This window comes from Pan paniscus, chromosome 8, assembly GCF_029289425.2.
Source record: "Pan paniscus chromosome 8, NHGRI_mPanPan1-v2.0_pri, whole genome shotgun sequence".
Lineage (NCBI taxonomy): Eukaryota > Metazoa > Chordata > Mammalia > Primates > Hominidae > Pan > Pan paniscus.
The window spans coordinates 101,667,389-101,684,218 of record NC_073257.2 but is presented as its reverse complement, the minus strand read 5'-3'; the positions used below and the strand labels follow the sequence as shown (position 1 = coordinate 101,684,218).

The following is a 16,830-nucleotide window of genomic DNA, read 5'->3' as shown; positions in this document are numbered from 1 at the left end:
TTTCTTGTAACGCTTTGGATAAAATCCAAACTGCTTACCATGGACCACAATGTCCCAAGCCTTCAAGCCTCTGCCTATGCCTTAACCTGATCTCACCCCACTCATCTTCCTCATGATGCTCCAGTCACATGGGCCTTCTGCACGTTCCCAGCTCATTCCTATCCCTTTTGACTGTGGTGTCATCTAGCTTGCTCTTCACCTCGATAGCTCCTTTTCATATTTTGGATCTTAGCTCTATCACTTATGAACAGCCTTACCTGCAAATAAACCCCATCTAAGAGTGGCTTAAACACAGGAAAGTTTGTCTGTCTCTTATAAAATTTCCAGTAGGCATCCTAGGGCTGGCACAGCAGCTCCATGAGACCATAGGGACTTAGCTTCTTCCCACCTTTCAGTTCTATCATCCTTCAGGTATTGACCTCATGTCGTAGTCTGTTTTCTGCTGGTATAACAGACTACCACAGACTGGGTAATTTATAAAGTAAGGAAATTTATTTCTCACAGTTACAGAGGCTAGGAATTCCAAGAGCATACACCAGCATCTGGTGAGGGCCTTTGTGCTGTGTCATAACATGGCAGAAGGGCAAATGAGCACATGAGACAGAGCACGAGCGGTGGACTCCCTTTTATGACAACCCTCTGTCATAACTAAGCTACTTCCATGATAATATTAATCCATTCATGAGAGCAGTAGGCCCCATCTCCCAACACTGTTGCATTGGGGATTAAGATTTCAACACATAAACTTTTAGGGGATGCAGTCAACTCATATAGCCTCATATGCCTGACTTCATACTTGCTGCCTTATGATCACAAGACGGCTACTGCACTGTTAAAGCAGAAGGGGGAGAGCAGAGGGATAAAACCCACTTTTTATTTAACTTTGTATTATGCAGGATTTCAAATATTAAAAAATAGAATAGTATAGAGAGCCCCCCATGGATACACCACACAACTACAATAATTATCAACTTGTGGCCAATCTTGCTTTATCTATTATCCACCCCCACTTGACTCTCCCTCTCTTCTCATTATTATGAAGGAAGATCTAGACATTCTATCATTGTTTTCCAAAGTGTTTCACTACCTATTCTAAAAGATAAAGCTTTCCCTTTTTCAACATACTATTATCACACAAAAAATAGCAATTCCTGGCTGGGCGCAGTGGCTCATGCCTGTAATCCCAGGTGGGAGGCCAAGGTGGGTGGATCACCTGAGGTCAGGAGTTCGACACCAGCCTGGCCAACATGGTGAAACCGCATCTCTACTGAAAATACAGAAATTACCCCGACGTGGTGGTGCACACCCATAGTCCCAGCTACTTGGGAGGCTGAGGCAGCAGAATCGCTTCAACCCAGGAGGTGGAGGTTGCAGTGAGCCGAGATAAGTGCTACTGCACTCCAGCCTAGGTGAGAGAATGAGTCTCTGTCTCAAAAAAAAAAAAAAAATAGCAATTTCTTAATATCATCATATTTCCAATTATTCCACAATAATTCAAATTTCTAATTATTCAATAAAAGCAATATTTTTTTACAGTTTAAAGTATCCAAATACTTGCAAATAAGACACTTGCAATGGACATGTCCTTGAAGTCCCTTTTAATCCATAGGATCCCCCTTCATCTCTTTTCCTTTCCTCTTATTTTTTGAAGAAACTAGGTCATTTGTCCTGTAGAGTTTCCCACAATCTGGATTTTTCTGATTGCATCCCTATGGTGTCCTCTGTGTATCTTGTAAGTTAATAGTTGGATCTACAAGTTTGATTAGATTCAGATGTTTTATTGTTCCTTTTTTCTTCTTGGCAAGACTACTTCGTAGGAGGTATTATGTTCTGCTATCCAGAGGTGCCTAATGAGTGGTTGTCTCTCTTTTTGTGACATTAACAGCTTTTGATGATTAATGTCTAAATCCATTAATTCCTTATGTTATAAAATGATAATGTTTTAAGTCTATCATTCCTTCTTCAGTTGTTAGCTGGAATACTTTTATAAAGAGAAACTTTCCCATTCTATTTTTAAGTTACCCAATAGGTACAAACAATAAAGGAAAGATTAATGCTTCATACTTTCCCTTAGTTTACCAGTTTTCTTTGAGACAGAGTTTCGCCCTTGTTGCTCAGGCTAGAATGCAATGTTGTGATCTTGGCTCACCACAACCTCTGCCTCCTGGGTTCAAGCAATTCTCCTGCCTCAGCCTCTTGAGTAGCAGGGATTACAGGCAGGTATCACCATGCCCAGCTAATTTTGTATTTTTAGTGGAGACGGAGTTTCTCCATGTTGGTCAGGCTGGTCCCAAACTCCCAACCTCAGGTGATCCACCCGACTCAGCCTCTCAAAGTGCTGGGATTACAGGCATGAGCCACCGCGCCCAGCCACCAGTTTTGAAAACAGTGAATGGATTCACTAGCATCCTCCAGTGGTAACCAATCAGACTTTTAAAAAATTATCTTTGTGAACTCATTGATTTAAACATATTTGATGTGTTTTAATGCACTGCAGTTATTAGCCTTATTGATATTCAAATAGTCCAATTTTGGCCATTGGGAGTGTCCTCAAGTTGATTTATCAGTTCCTTTTTTATGAGAAAACCCAAAACTTTCCGGAAACATCACTTGGACAGTTTCTTCTCTTATCTCACTGGCCTGAGTTGTGTCAAATGGCCACCCTGAGCTGGAAGATGGCAATGGATGGAGTTTGGATCATTCATACTCTCCTCAAAGAAGTTTTCTCCTGATGCCCCACCTAAAGAATGCACCCCCTATTATTCTGCAGAATGATATCCTGTTTATTTGCTTTATACTACTAATCATAAACTGTAGTTACTGTATTTGTTCATTTGTTAAGGGTCTGACTCTCTCAGTGGGTTGTAAGCTTCATGATGTTTTCCCTAGCACAACATTCACAGGTGCTCATAAAATTTACTTAATAAATATATGTCGAATTAATAAAAGAAATAAGGTAGAGACCATTTTATTCCTATTGTGTCCACTCTCCAATACAGCATCCATTATTTACATGTTGCTATTTAAATTTAAATGTAAATTCATTAAAATAAAAAATTAAAAATCCAGTTCATTACTCCCATTAGCTATATTTCAAGTACTTGAAAGCTATGTGTGGCTAGTGACTATCACATTGCACAGTATAGATATAATGTATTTCCCCCATCACAGAATACTATTGGATAATGCTGGAGAGAAGAAACTGGCTATTAGATAAATCAACTTAATCAAGGTCATAGTTACTAAGATTACACAGCTACTAAGAGAAGGAGCTGGATTCAAACCTACGTCTGAATGACTTCAGAAATAGAACTCATAACACCATAACATAGTTATCACTGTTGTTATTACTTGATTAGTCCTGCTTTCAATTTCAGCCTCTCTAGGGGAATTTATAGAGAGATTCAAGCCTCATTACCACATAGGTTAACTGACTATCTCAGTTTGCCTGGGTTGAGGAAGTTTCCAGGATGCAGAAAAGTCTCAGCAAACCATGCTACCTAATTATCAAAATCTTTATTGAGGTTTGTGGCAGGTAAATAGATGGGTTCACTCAACTCCATTTCGACCACTTTCAATATGCCCTGTTGCATGCTAGAAGTGAGAAAGTTGAAGTCTTTCCCCAGATTTCCTTACAGCTTCGGTCCTGTACATGGGCTAGCTCTGCCAAGCAGATGCACTTGGGCAACATCTGGAAGGCCTGATTGAGGAGGAGGCTGCACTTCTGCTGCTTTGTCTGGGAGGCAGTGCAGTGGCAGCAGAGGTCTCAGTGTCCTGTCCTTAATATCATGGACTTGGAGAGGCAGAATATGGGGCATGCGTTTTGCGTGTATAGATTTGACCCGAGATGGTCAGTCCTGAAGCCAGCAACAGGAGCAGTGACTCCCTGATTTCTTGTTTTATGACTGGAACAGAAGTAGCTACTCCCTTAGTAAGATGATTCTGTTGTGGAAAGAATACCACCCAAGAGAGTCATTACTGGGAGCCAAGCCAGTAATGGCTGTTTTTAGCTTTTCCAGCGATTTTACTCACCCAATTTCCCATATTGATTCATTTTATGCTAAAACGAGTTAAAGTGGTGAGATATAGTGATATAAGAAATGTGTATTTGGTTTCTTCTCCCAGTTCCTGACACAGAGCTCCTAATCCTTTGGAATTTCCCGAGTGATAGGAGTGTCTTTTGTTCTAATGGAGCGAGTCTTGGATGGAGACTGGTCACCAGAAAGACTAAGCCATAATTAGAAACTTTGAACTTTCCAACTCACCCCCCATCCTTTGGGGAAAGCTGGAGATTGGGTTAATTGATCATGTCTACCTGATGAAGTTTGGCGAGCTTCCAGGTTGCTGAACATGTGGAGATGTCTAGATGGTGGTAAACCTGAAGAGATCATAGGAGCTTTGCTTTCCTTCCCATATACTTTGCCCAGTGTATCTCTTCATCGGGCTGTCCATCTGTATTCTTTATAATGTCCTTTAAAATGACTGGTAAGTATAAATAAATTGCTTTCCTGAGTTCTGAAAGCCATCCTAGCAATCAGACCTGAGGAATTTGTAGCTGGTTGGCCAGAAGTACAAGTCACAACCTGGGACTTATGATTGGCATTTGAAGTGGGGCACAATCTTGTGGGCCTGAGCCCTTAACCTGTCGGATCTGATGTTATCTCCAGGTAGCCAGTGTAAGAACTGAATTGTAGGACACCCAGTTGGTGTCGACTGGAGAATTGCTTGGTGTGTGGGGAAAAGTCCCCACATATATTAGTCACAGGATTGTTCTATGTTGTGTTGTGTATGAGAGGAGAAGGAGGAAGTTTGTTTTTTCCCTTACAAGTGGGTTTTTATTATTATATGCAGCTGATGACCCCTTACTATTCAGAGGGCATTTCATCTGGGAAACAAGACAGCTATAAGAAACCTGAATGAAATCTGAATATCTAGCATACTAGGCCCCTAATACAAGATTCTCCTTATCACTGCTATCATTCTTTAAGAACTGTGCATACATCCTATTCACCAGAATCCTGAAAATACTTGAAATTTGATTTCAGAAAGTTGACTATATGTGTATACACACACAAATACACACAAATACTCCTCGACTTGCAGTGGGGTCATGTCCCAATAAACCCATCATAAGTTGAAAATATCATAAGTGAAAAACGTATTTGCCACCTAACCTACCGAACATCATAGCTTAACCTAGTCTACCTTACGTGTGCTCAGAACACTTACATGAGCCTATAGTTGGGCAAAATCATCTAACACAAAGCCTATTTTGTACTAAAGTGTTGAATATCCCACGTAATTTATAGAACATTGTACTAAAAGTAAAAAACAATGGTTGTATGAGTACTTGAAATATAGTTTCTACTGAATGCCTACCACTTTTTCAGCATTGTAAAGTTGAAAAATTGTAAGTTGAATTATTGGAAGTTAGGAACTATGTATACAAAATAGAAAACATTATATTAATAGTTGGAAAACAATTTTAAGGGCAAAAAGTCTCTTTCAGAAACAAAAATAAGATAATAGGTTGAAGAATATCAATAAGAAATAAAGGAACCCAGTAATTTTTATGAAAGGTAATGCTATGCAGGCAATGGAATATTATACCAGGCACTTGCAACCATGGTGTAAAGTCTGCAGGTAAAGGGAGATACACCGTCTTTTGGGAGGTACTACAGCTGAGTTATGGAATGTATAGGTGTAAAGGGGAAAAAACTCTGATTTTCTCTCTACTCTCATACTCACCACACAGAACACGTTTGTGACCAGATGTGTGGGAGTTTTCCCCACATACCAAGCAATTCTCCAGTAGATACCAACTGAGAGTCCTACATTTCTACGTAGAGATAGTGTCAGATTCCAAAGGTTGAAGACTCAGTCCCATAGGACTACTCCCACTTCAGATAGCCATTGCAAGTCAAGTCCTAAGTTGTGACTTGTGCTTCTGAATAAGCATCTGTATTAGTCTGTTCTTACATTGCTATAAAGACATACCTGAGACTGGGTAATTTATAAAGAAAAGAGGTTTAGTTGGCTCACAGTTCTGTGGGCTGTACAAGCTTTCTGGGGAAGCGTCAGGAAACTTACAATCAGGCAGAGGGTGAAGGGGAACCAGGCACATATTTACGTGGCTGGAAAAAAGGGGAGTGCTACATATTTTTAAACAAGCAGCACCAGGGGGATGGTGCTAAACCCATAGATCCAATTACCTCCCACCAAGTCTCTCCTCCAACACTGAGGATTACAATTCAACATGAGATTTGGGTGGGGGCACAAAGCCAAACCATATCATTCCACCCCTGCCCCTCCCAAATCTCATGTCCTTCTCACATTTCAAAACACAATTATGCCTTCCCAATAGACCCTCGAAATCTTAACTCATTCCAACATTATCTCAAAAGTCCAAGTCCAAAGTTTCATCTGAGATTAGGCAAGTCCCTTCTGCCTATGAGCCTGTAAAATCAAAAACAAGTTAGTTATTTCCAAGATACAATGGCAGTACAGGCATTAGGTAAATGTTCCCATTCCAAAAAGGAGAAATTGGCCAAAACAAGGGAGCTGCAGGCTCCGTGCAAGTCCAGAATCCTGCAGGGTAGTCATTAAATCTCAAAGCTCCAAAATAATCTCCTTTGACTCCATGTCTCACATCCAGGACACACTGATGCATGGGATGGGCTCCCAAGGCCTTGGGCAGCTCTGTCCCTTTGGCTTTGCAGGGTACAGCCCTTGTGGCTGCTTTCACAGACTGGCAATGAGTGCCTGTGCCTTTTCGAGTTGCACAGTGCAAGCTGTTGGTGGATCTACCATTCTGGGGTCTGGAGGATGGTGGCCCTCTTCTCACAGCTCCACTAGGCAGTGCCCCAGTGGGGACTCTATATGGGGACTCCAACCCCACATCTCCCCTCTGCACTGCCCTAGTCGAGGTTCTCCATGAGGGCTCCACCTCTGCACCAGACTTCTTCTGCTTGGACATCCAGGCATTTCCAAACATCCTCTGAAATCTAGGCAGAGGTTTCCAGGCATCAATTCTTGCCCTCTGTGCTTAATAACACATAGAAGACACCAAGACTTGCAGCTTGCACCCTTTGGAGAAGTGGCCTGAGCTGTACCTTGGCCTCTTTTAGCCATGGCTGGAGCTGGAGCAGCTGTGATGGAGGATACCATGTGCCGAGGCTGCATAGAGCACTGGGACCCTGGGCCTGGCCCATGAAACCACTCTTCCCTACTAGGCCTCCAGGCCTGTGATGGAAGGGGCTGCCTTGAAGGTCTCTGAAATGCCATGGAGGCATTATCCCCTTTGTCTTGGCTATTAACATTCAGTTCCTCTTTACTTATGCAAATTTCTGCAGCTGGCTTGAATTCCTCCCCAGAAAATGGGGTTTTTTTTCTACCACATGATCAGGCTGCAAATTTTCCAAAATTTGCATGAATATAAGCTTATGCTGTTAGAAGCAGCCAGGCCACATGTTAAACACATTGCCGTTTAGAAATTTCTTCCACCAGATAACCTAAATCATCTCTCTCAAGTTCAAAGTTCCACAGATCTTTAGGGCAGGGCACAATACCTCCAACCTCTTTGTTAATGAGTAACAAAATGACCTTTACTCCAAATAAGTTCCCAATAAATTCCTCATCTCCATCTGAGACCATCTCAGCCTGGACTTCACTGTCCATATCACTATCAATATTTTGGTCACAACTTAACAAGTCTCTAAGGAGTTCCAAACCTTCCCTCATCTTCCTGTCTTCTTCTGAGCACTCCAAACTGTTTCAACCTCTGCCCGCTACCCAGTTCCAAAGTTGCTTCCACATTTTCAGGTATCTTTATACCAATTCCCCTCTTCTCTGGTACCAATTTTCTGTATTAGTTCATTCTCACATTGCTATAAAGACATACTGGAGACTGAGTAATTTATTTTAAAAAGAGGCTTAATCAGCTCATGGTTCTAAGGCTTCTGCTTCTAGGGAGGCCTCAGGAAATTTACAACCATGGCAAAAAGTGAAGGGGAAGCAGGCATAGCTACACATGGCTGGCAGGTTGCAGGGGAGGTGCTACATACTTTTAAACAAGCAGCACTAGGGGGATGATCCTAAACCATTGGAAACTGACCCCATGATCCAACCACCTCTCACCAGGCCCCTCCACCAACACTGGGGATTACAATTTGACATGAGATTTGGGTGAGGACACAAAGCCAAACCATATCACCAGCTATATATTAAGGTTCCCATGACTCCTCACCTTGGGTTCAGTAATTTGCTAGGAGAGCTCACAGAACGTAGAGAAATACTTTACTTACATTTACCAGTTGATTACAAAGGATATTACAAAGGATACAGATGAACAACCTGATGAAGGGATATCTTGATACAGTTAGGATATTTGTCCCTGCCCAAATCTCATCTTGAATTGTAATCCCCAGTGCTGGAGATGGGGCCTGATAGGAGGTGTTTGTATCCTGGGGGTGGATCCCTCATGGTTTGGTGCTGTCTTCATGACAGTGAGTTCTCGTGAGATCTGGTCATTTAAAAGTTTGTAGCACCTCCCTCCCAACTCTCTCTCTCCTGCTTGCTCCTGCTGTTGCCATGATGTGCCTGAGCCCCCTTTACCTTCTGCCATGATTGAAAGCTTCCTCAGGCCTCCCCAGATGCCGAGCAGATGCCAGCACCATGCTTCCTGTAAAGCCTGCAGAACCATGAACCAATTAAAACTCTTTCCTTTATAAATTACCCAGTCTCAAGTGTTTCCTTATAGCAATGCAAGAATGAACTAATACATACATAGAGCAAGGCATGGATGGGCGACTACCCTCCCAGCACCTTTATGTGTTCAGCAACCTGGGAGTTCATTAAATTGCATTATTCAAGAGTTCTAGACAGCTTAATCTCTAGCCCCCACCCCTTTCCTGGAGGTTGGTGGGTGAGGCTGAAATTTCCAACGCTCTAATTCCCTAATCACTTGATTTTTCTGATGTCTGGCCCTATCCTGAGTCTATCACAGGGGGCCCACCACAAGTCAACTTATTAGCATAAAGTCAGGTATGATAAAAAGAGACCATTATGAATAACAAAACACTCCTTTTTTTCCCCACACTCCGGGAAATTTTGAGTGTTTTAGGATCTCTGACAGGAATTGGGACAAAGACCAAATATATTTTGTTTTATACCACAGTAAGTTCTGGAGCCATCCAGACCTGTGTTCAAATGTCAGTGACACTATTATCCACTGTGTGAACTTGGATAAGCTAATGAGCCTCTATAAGCTCCAGTTCCCTAATCTGGAATATGAGGATAATAATAGTACCCAATTCACATGGCTATTGTGATAATTATTTTAAAAGAATGATATTTATAGTGTGCTTAGGACAGTATATGGCACATGAGGATTTAATACATGTTAGATAATATGACTGTTATAATTTTGCTAAACTCAGCTCCATTCTTGAAATTATGTCCAATACTTGGGGTCATTCTGATTACAGCCTATCAAATTTCTAGGCAGCCATGCACCATCCCCCTCCATATCATAATTAGTAGGTGCTCAAAATTATTAGTGCCTAACAGGAAGTTTATTCACGTGGGGTGCGTTTCACTCCTGCACACACAGTTATTACTGGTAGTGGCAGCTGCTGATGCTATATTTTCCCCTCTTTGTTGACCAAAATAAAACAAACAAAAAAATAGACAACAAGAGTATCTTGGGTATGTGTTTGAAGAAAGTACTCCATCACGAGAGAGAAAGAATTGTAAAGAGAAAGGGATTACTCTCATGTAGTCAATTTGAGAAAGCGCAAGAACTGGGCTTGGCTTCAGCTTGCCCCCAGTAGAGCATTCTTTCATACATTCCCACTGACCACAAAACCCACACCACTACCTCGCTGATGCTATACCTGCTAACTCCAAGGCTTTAGTCACACAAAGAACATAGCCATTCTTCTTTGCTCTCATAAGGTTTAACCATGTCTTTTACTTACAGAATTTCAGAAACTGGCTTTGGGGGATCCAAAATCAAACCAAGGTTGCAGAGTGTCCTACCTGGGAAGGAATGCTGAAAATCTGATTTAAACCCTCTTTGCTGCTCCCAGATAACCAGTTGGCCCATTACTCAAGAAAAACATAGCAACGCACTATGCTACATACCCTACCCCTCACATGCTTTGTCCAGCCCAGCCTGCATATCTTACCCCTATTGTCAATTCCAGCACTTTGTCTCATAAAAAATCCCTACCAGCTCTTTTTCAGAGAGTCACCAGAAGGTCCTTGTGCCTCTGCTGTCTCCCTTGCACTCAAGCACAAACACCAGATAAAAGCCTTGTCTGAGGAATCTGCTTGGCTCCATGTTAATTTTTATTACATGGGGAGCCTCTGGTCTGTAACAAATTATTGTGAAAGACTGATGATTAGACAAACTGGCCTAAACCTTCTCCAATGGTTTGTTCCAGTGAATAATTTTCCTTACACTTGATTTGCCCTATTGGGGGGATAGGTTCAATTCATTCTTGCAATCAACAAGTATTTATGAATTACCTACCACATTTATGATATGAGATACACTGTGAATACCTCTTCTACATCTACTCCAACCTTAGTTAACTTCTATTCAATATTCAGAACTCAGTTTAAATACCACTTCCTCTGATGAAACTTATATCTAGGCCAGGTCAGCGTGGTATGTACTCTCATGGCACTAGGGGGTCTTATATTTTATGCATTTTGAAGTATGCACTAATGTCTTTGCTTTTTTGGTGAGTGGGTGCTTAAGGCCTGTCTTTTCTGTAACACAGATGAAGACAGGGACTTTGCTTTTGCTCAAGATTGTAACTCTGGTACTTATCTTCATACTTAAGCGAGAGGCTCTGATGAATGAGTTATCAGAATCTCACTATAACACTACTCACCAAAGTACTTTTTGTTTGTGGTAACCTCTGACTGCCTGGGGCACCTACAGAAAGTACGGTGATGAAAATCTGTACCTGAAGGTAGTCTCTTGTATGAGGTAACCCCATGGTGAATCTCTGAGGAAGTTATAAACACCAATAACAAAAAAGCAGAAATGAAAAAATAAAAAAAGAAGTTCATCCTGGGTCAATATTATTCTGGTAGTCAACATTCTAATAATTCTTTTAAAACTATGTCTTGATGTGTGCCCTTTTTCCATGATCACACCATAGCTAATGTGGTTAAGCAGATAAAGACTTAGGCATGTTTGACTTTATTTTCACTTTAGCAAATAATTAGAATTTGTACCGTGAAAACATGCAATGATGTCATGGTAGAGAGGTTTTATCAGTGTGTCTTCAGAAAGTAACAATAAATTACAAGTCTGATGTAAAGTTATTAAAAACTAGGTTACAAACCCACATTGCAGACTTCCTTCTTTAATCAAGAGGAAACTATAAACCAAAAATAAAATTCTAAGCCCCTCAGCTGACTGAATGGATCCCCCTTGGCCAAAGGGATTCAAAAAACACCTGAAAAACTAGTTCAGGCCATGATGGGAAAGAGGGGGTGAAACATGCCTCATTATACCCTCCTTCCTTTTGAGTTTAGACACAACTGACCAGCACTGACATTAAAACAGGAATCTTAAGACTGTCAAGACAAAATCTTTGTAGCAGTAAGACAACAGATTCCAATCTGACTCTGGTATAACATCACGTGACAGCCAGTGGGCCCTGAAGGAAATCAAATTATTTTACCTCAAATTATATTTCTTTACATATTTTGAAATGGCCCTGCCAAGCTGTCACTTGTGGGTGAAAAAATTATGTTCTGTAAAGATTCCCTTATTAGGTCTTTTCCAGAAAGTCTGACAATTTTTAAGGTCCAATAAAAGACATTCACACCTATTCTCGCTGAAGCCTGGAGGCTTCATATACATGATAAGAACGTTGGTTTCCACAAAGCACCCCCTTACCTTAATTTAAGCTGACATCAACTCTTGGGGCAGAGCTTAACTCTGTCAACAAACTGCCAATCAGGAAATATTTGAATCCACTTATGACCTGGAAGCTCCTGCTTCTAGATGTTCCACTTCTCTGGGCCAAACCAATGTATACCTTGCATGTATTGATTTATGTCTTTGCCTGTAACTTCTGACTCCCTAAAATGTATAAAATGAAGCTGAACCCCAACCACCTTGGGTATATGTTCTCAGGGCCTCCTGAGGCTGTACCATGGGCAATGGTCCTTAACCTTGGCAAAATAATCCTCTAAAATTGAGACATGTCTCAAATACTTTTGGTTTACAAAACCTTTCCCAGAATCCCCCAGGCTTTCCCTCATATTTCATTGACCAGACAGTTCCTAAGTCAATCACAAACTTAGACCAATCAAAACTGCTCTCCTGAGACTGGGCCCACTTCCGCAGGGAGTTTTACTGTCCATGGTCAACAAAAACTGGGACCTCTGAGCCAGGAACTAGGAACCTACTTTGAAGACAGTCCCCACTGTCTGCTCCTGTGCTACTCTGCAGCCTCAGCTTCTTCATCTCTACAATGGGGGGAAATTGCATCCTTCATTGACTCCACACACACTTTTTCAGCTCCCATTTTGTGTCCAGTACTGCGTTGAGTCCTGGGGATTCAAAGATTCCCTTCTTCTTGTTTGGGTAGCTGAGACCTATCAGAAGTGCTTCAGGGGCCAGGTATTTAAATTTATACATCTAAGTGTATAAATTTATCCTACTTGCTTTCTAATTCAAACTTTTAATTTAAAACACACACACAGCTGGTCAAAATGAACACATTTTGGCTGGGGGGAGTGGGGGGATTTGGTTTCTTGTTTGCAGGTCCTTGAGGATCCCCCTGCCAAAAAAATTGCAATGAAACGTGTTAAGTGTAGCATTAGACTGAGATAGGCAAAGAGTGATATGGCTTACACCAGAGAGGCACCCAACCCAGCCTGGGAGTGATGCAGCTCAGGATGGAATGGGGATCTGCTTAGATCTGCATGTTGAAACCACATCCCCAGCTGCACGACCTGGAAACATAGAAATCAGCCCAGCCACACCTCTCCCTTACCCTCCCATTGACCAAGTCCTATAGATTCTATCCTTAAATAATTCTTGAATCCACCCAGTGCTCTTATTCCAACTGCTGTGTCCTTTACTCAGTCCCTTATCACTTCTTACCTGTTTTTTTCCAGTAGTCTTCTTGGTCTCCTTGACTAGGGATCTCCTTCCCCAATCTCCTTTCTGAGGCTGCTGCTGAGGATCCTCCCACAATGAAAATCTAGTAGTTCTTATGCTGCCTAAAACTCTTCAGTAGTTTCCCATGGCCCTCAGTTAAAAGCCCAAACTCGTTCCTATGGGATAGAAAGCCATTTGAGATTTGGATCCCATTCAATTGAAACCACCTTTGCAAGAAATATAACAGTGAGAAAATTATGACAGTTAAAGAGATCTGATCTAACCAACCGCCATCTTGCCTTTACCCTCCAAACTGCCTTTAATGATTCCTGGGCTTGAGCCAAGCTAACTTTGGGAGACGTTTAGTTTATAGTTTAAATGATAGTAGCCCTTCCCCAAAACTAAACCATCTTTATAGGTTAGGCAGGTAAGAGGAGCCTGAATTCTGGTAAAGTGTAGACATAAATGATTACTAGTCATTATTCCAGAAGTCACTAGATTTACAACTTTCTCAAATACTCCTGCAGATAACATTACTATTGTAGAACCTAAGATTGGCCTTTTGAGATGTCTTTTCAGGGTTTTACATTTTTGACAACCAGTGGCTCCACCTGGACCTGCCAACCCGTCCTGTGGCCCCTCCCAGAGGCAGACTCAGCACATATGCAGGAGGACCATTTTCCACACTCCTATGATTGCATCCCCAGCCAATCAGCAGCACTCCATTCCCTGGACTGCCAAACTATCCTTGAAAAACCACAGCCTCTGAATTTTCAGGGTGACTGATTTGAGTAATAAAACCCCAGTCTCCTGTTCAGCTGGCTCTGCATGAATTAACTCTTTCTCTTTTGCAATTCTCCTGTCTTGATAAATCAGCTGTATCTGGGCAGCAGGTAAAATGAGCCTGTTGGTTGGTTACACAAACTTTTCAGCCATTACTGCTCACCTTCTCCCTTCTCAGGCTGCTCTTCAGCCTTGTGGAACTCCTGGCAGTTTCCCAAAAATGCCAGGTTGTTTCAAATGCACCCACAGAGTCTTGGCTCCTTCAGTTCTGAGTAGATTCTTTCAAACCTTCCCTCCCTATTCACCTGAAGAAAGGCCAATATTATTCAAAATTCAGTTTAAGGGTCATTTCCTCCCTGAACCCTGTTTTAGCTTCCACCTCAGCACCACTCCCCCATAATCCCCCACCCCTGACTCTGTCATTGCTCACTCTGGGGTCTTCTGGAGTTACCTCCCGCAGCATAGATGGCATACTTTGCTTCCTTCATTGTTTCTCCAAGCCATGATGATCATCTGCATCAAATCCCCTGTTTTTGAAAAAGTTATTTTTTTAATTTTAAAAATATTTATTATCATCTTCGTTATCATCATCATCACCTACTGATGAATCAGTCTATGGGAACTGGACCCAGAATCTGTGCTTACAAAATATCCTGGGTTGCAAGTTACACTGCATGTTCATTTTTTGCAAAATACCTTGAGCTTTATGAGATATGCATACTTTTCTGTATGTATGTTAGTTTTAATACAAATTTAAAAAGGAAAAATTGCCTAGGTTATTCTTACATAATACTGATGCTGGAGAATCACTGACTTTTCTCTCTCTACTGAATTGTAAGCCCTTTGAGGGCAGTGAAGCCATCTATTTTGTCTTTGTATTCCCAGCATGCTTTAGTGCCTACAACATAGTACACACAATAAATGATTATTAAATAAATGAATAAGACCCAAGGGAGTGCACTGGTTTGTGGGTTCCCTTCTCCCTCACTCTCTTCCAAACATTTGTTGCATGCCCCTCCTGGAGGACATGACAGCTCACGCCTCAAAGTTACACCTCCTACACACACCCCTGAATAAACCTGTGAGATGCCACCTGGCTTCTTCCCTACCATACGCTGGGTGTAACTGATCCAAGCACCCAGCCTGACAAGGGTAGGAGAAAGGAAGCAGGTGGAGGACGTTCTGTCCCAGTACCAGTACTTTTGCCCTGCCTGGGTCTCAGCCACCTGGCTCAGGCCTTCCTCAGCAGGCCTGGGAATCCAGCTAGAAAAAATATGTCCTTGGAGATATTGCAATGCTAAAGCTTCTATTTGCATCTCTGATGTAATTTGCTTCCTAAGCCACTCAGCTCAATTATGTGGGAATTTGAAAATGATACATTTGAATATTTAGGAGTGGCTGGTGATTTTTAGCAAATTTACAGTAGAAAGTGAGGGGGACTCTGTGTGAAATATCATCTAAGTCAGGGGTGTCCAATCTTTTGGCTTCCATGAGCCACACTGGAAGAGGAAGAATTGTCTTGGGCCACACATAAAATACACTAACACAAATGATAGCTAATGAGCTAAAAAAAAAAAAAAAGTCACAAAAGTAAATCTCATGTTTATGAATTTGTGTTGGGCCGTATTCAAAGCCGTCCTGAGCCGCATGCAGGCTGTGGGCCACGGGCTAGACAAGCTTGATATAAGTCATTTATCCAGTCACAAATAATTACCAAGTGCCTCCTAGGGATAGAGTGATGAACAAGTCATCTGCCTTAAAGATGCTTACAGTGAAGTGGGGTACGATGGGCAATCAAATAATAATAATGTCTTTTTCTAGCACTTACAATGTGCTGGACACTTTACATATGTTAACCTTAAATAATGAGATTTAGAGAATATGATTAAGTATGAAGTTTGAGTGCAAAGCTTGAGGATAGCCACCTGGAAACACTAACTCCAAATGAGTGGGATCAGTGCTCCAAAGTGGAGAAGTTAAGATTTCACTTATACTGGCAGAGATGGAGAAGTTCCAGCAGAATTACATTTTCCATACAAGACCAATGCATATGCCACAGCGATTTGATTGGTTGCAGACTGCTGCATTCCAAGGAAGATTATTACTCTGTGAGGAGAGGCAGTGATCCAAGGGATTAGTATCTCTGGCCCTGCTCGGTCTTCCTAATTATTTACAAGGTTAAAAGGCAAGCCCAGGCATGGTGGCTCATTCCTATAATTCCAATACTTTGGGAGGCCAAGGTGGGAGGATCGCTTGAGCCCAGGAGTTGGAGGCTACAGTAAGCTACGACTGTGCCACTGCACTCCAGCCTGGGTGAAGGAGTGAGATCTTGTCTCAAAAAAAAAAAAAAAAAAAAAAAAGCAGAAGTTGTAGCTGCATAGCCACATTTCTCTCAAGTCTCACAATAAAGTTCCAATAGCTTGAAGTTTGAATTAATTTTACGCATGTGTTATGCATTTCATCAGTCTAACAACTCAGTGATGTCCTATTATTCTCAAGTTACAAATGAGGGAACAGATGCATGGTATAGTTACAAACTGATAAGGAGTCATAAACAGAGTACAAGGAGTAGGAAGAGGGTATGGCAGGGAGACCTAATGTAGCCCTAAGGGTCAGGGAACATTTCTCTAAATATGAGAAGTTAAAGAGGAGATCTAAAGTTGGAGTCTAGTAGACAAAAGAGGTCTTAGAGAAGAGACTTCTCTTCTCTAAGGCAATGGAAACAGCAGAATGTTGTTTAAGGAATTGAAGGCAGCACAGGGAGCCCCTGATGAGGCAGGAGAGGTAGGGAGGGGCCAGATCACCTGGGTTTTTTTCTTTGTCTTTAAATAGCATAAGGTTAGGGAAGCCAAGAGAGTTGAGATTTGGGGTTTAGTCCCACCTTTCCTCTTAATAACCTCAGCCATCTGTCTGCA

At 41.7% G+C, this 16,830-nt stretch overlaps 1 protein-coding gene and 1 long non-coding RNA gene across 4 annotated transcripts in view; one reads left to right on the top strand and one right to left on the bottom strand.

Moving 5' to 3' along the window:
• Nucleotides 1-16,830, top strand: part of PANK1 (pantothenate kinase 1) — a 120,605-nt gene that overhangs the window by 37,822 nt on the left and 65,953 nt on the right. The gene's annotated exons all lie outside the window — the stretch shown is intronic.
• Nucleotides 5,754-16,824, bottom strand: LOC129393232 (uncharacterized). Its single transcript, XR_008619998.2, has 4 exons — nt 14,346-16,824; nt 14,079-14,220; nt 13,136-13,308; nt 5,754-12,809 (listed from the first exon to the last, which is right to left on the bottom strand). It is a non-coding gene; the product is annotated as an uncharacterized LOC129393232 (long non-coding RNA).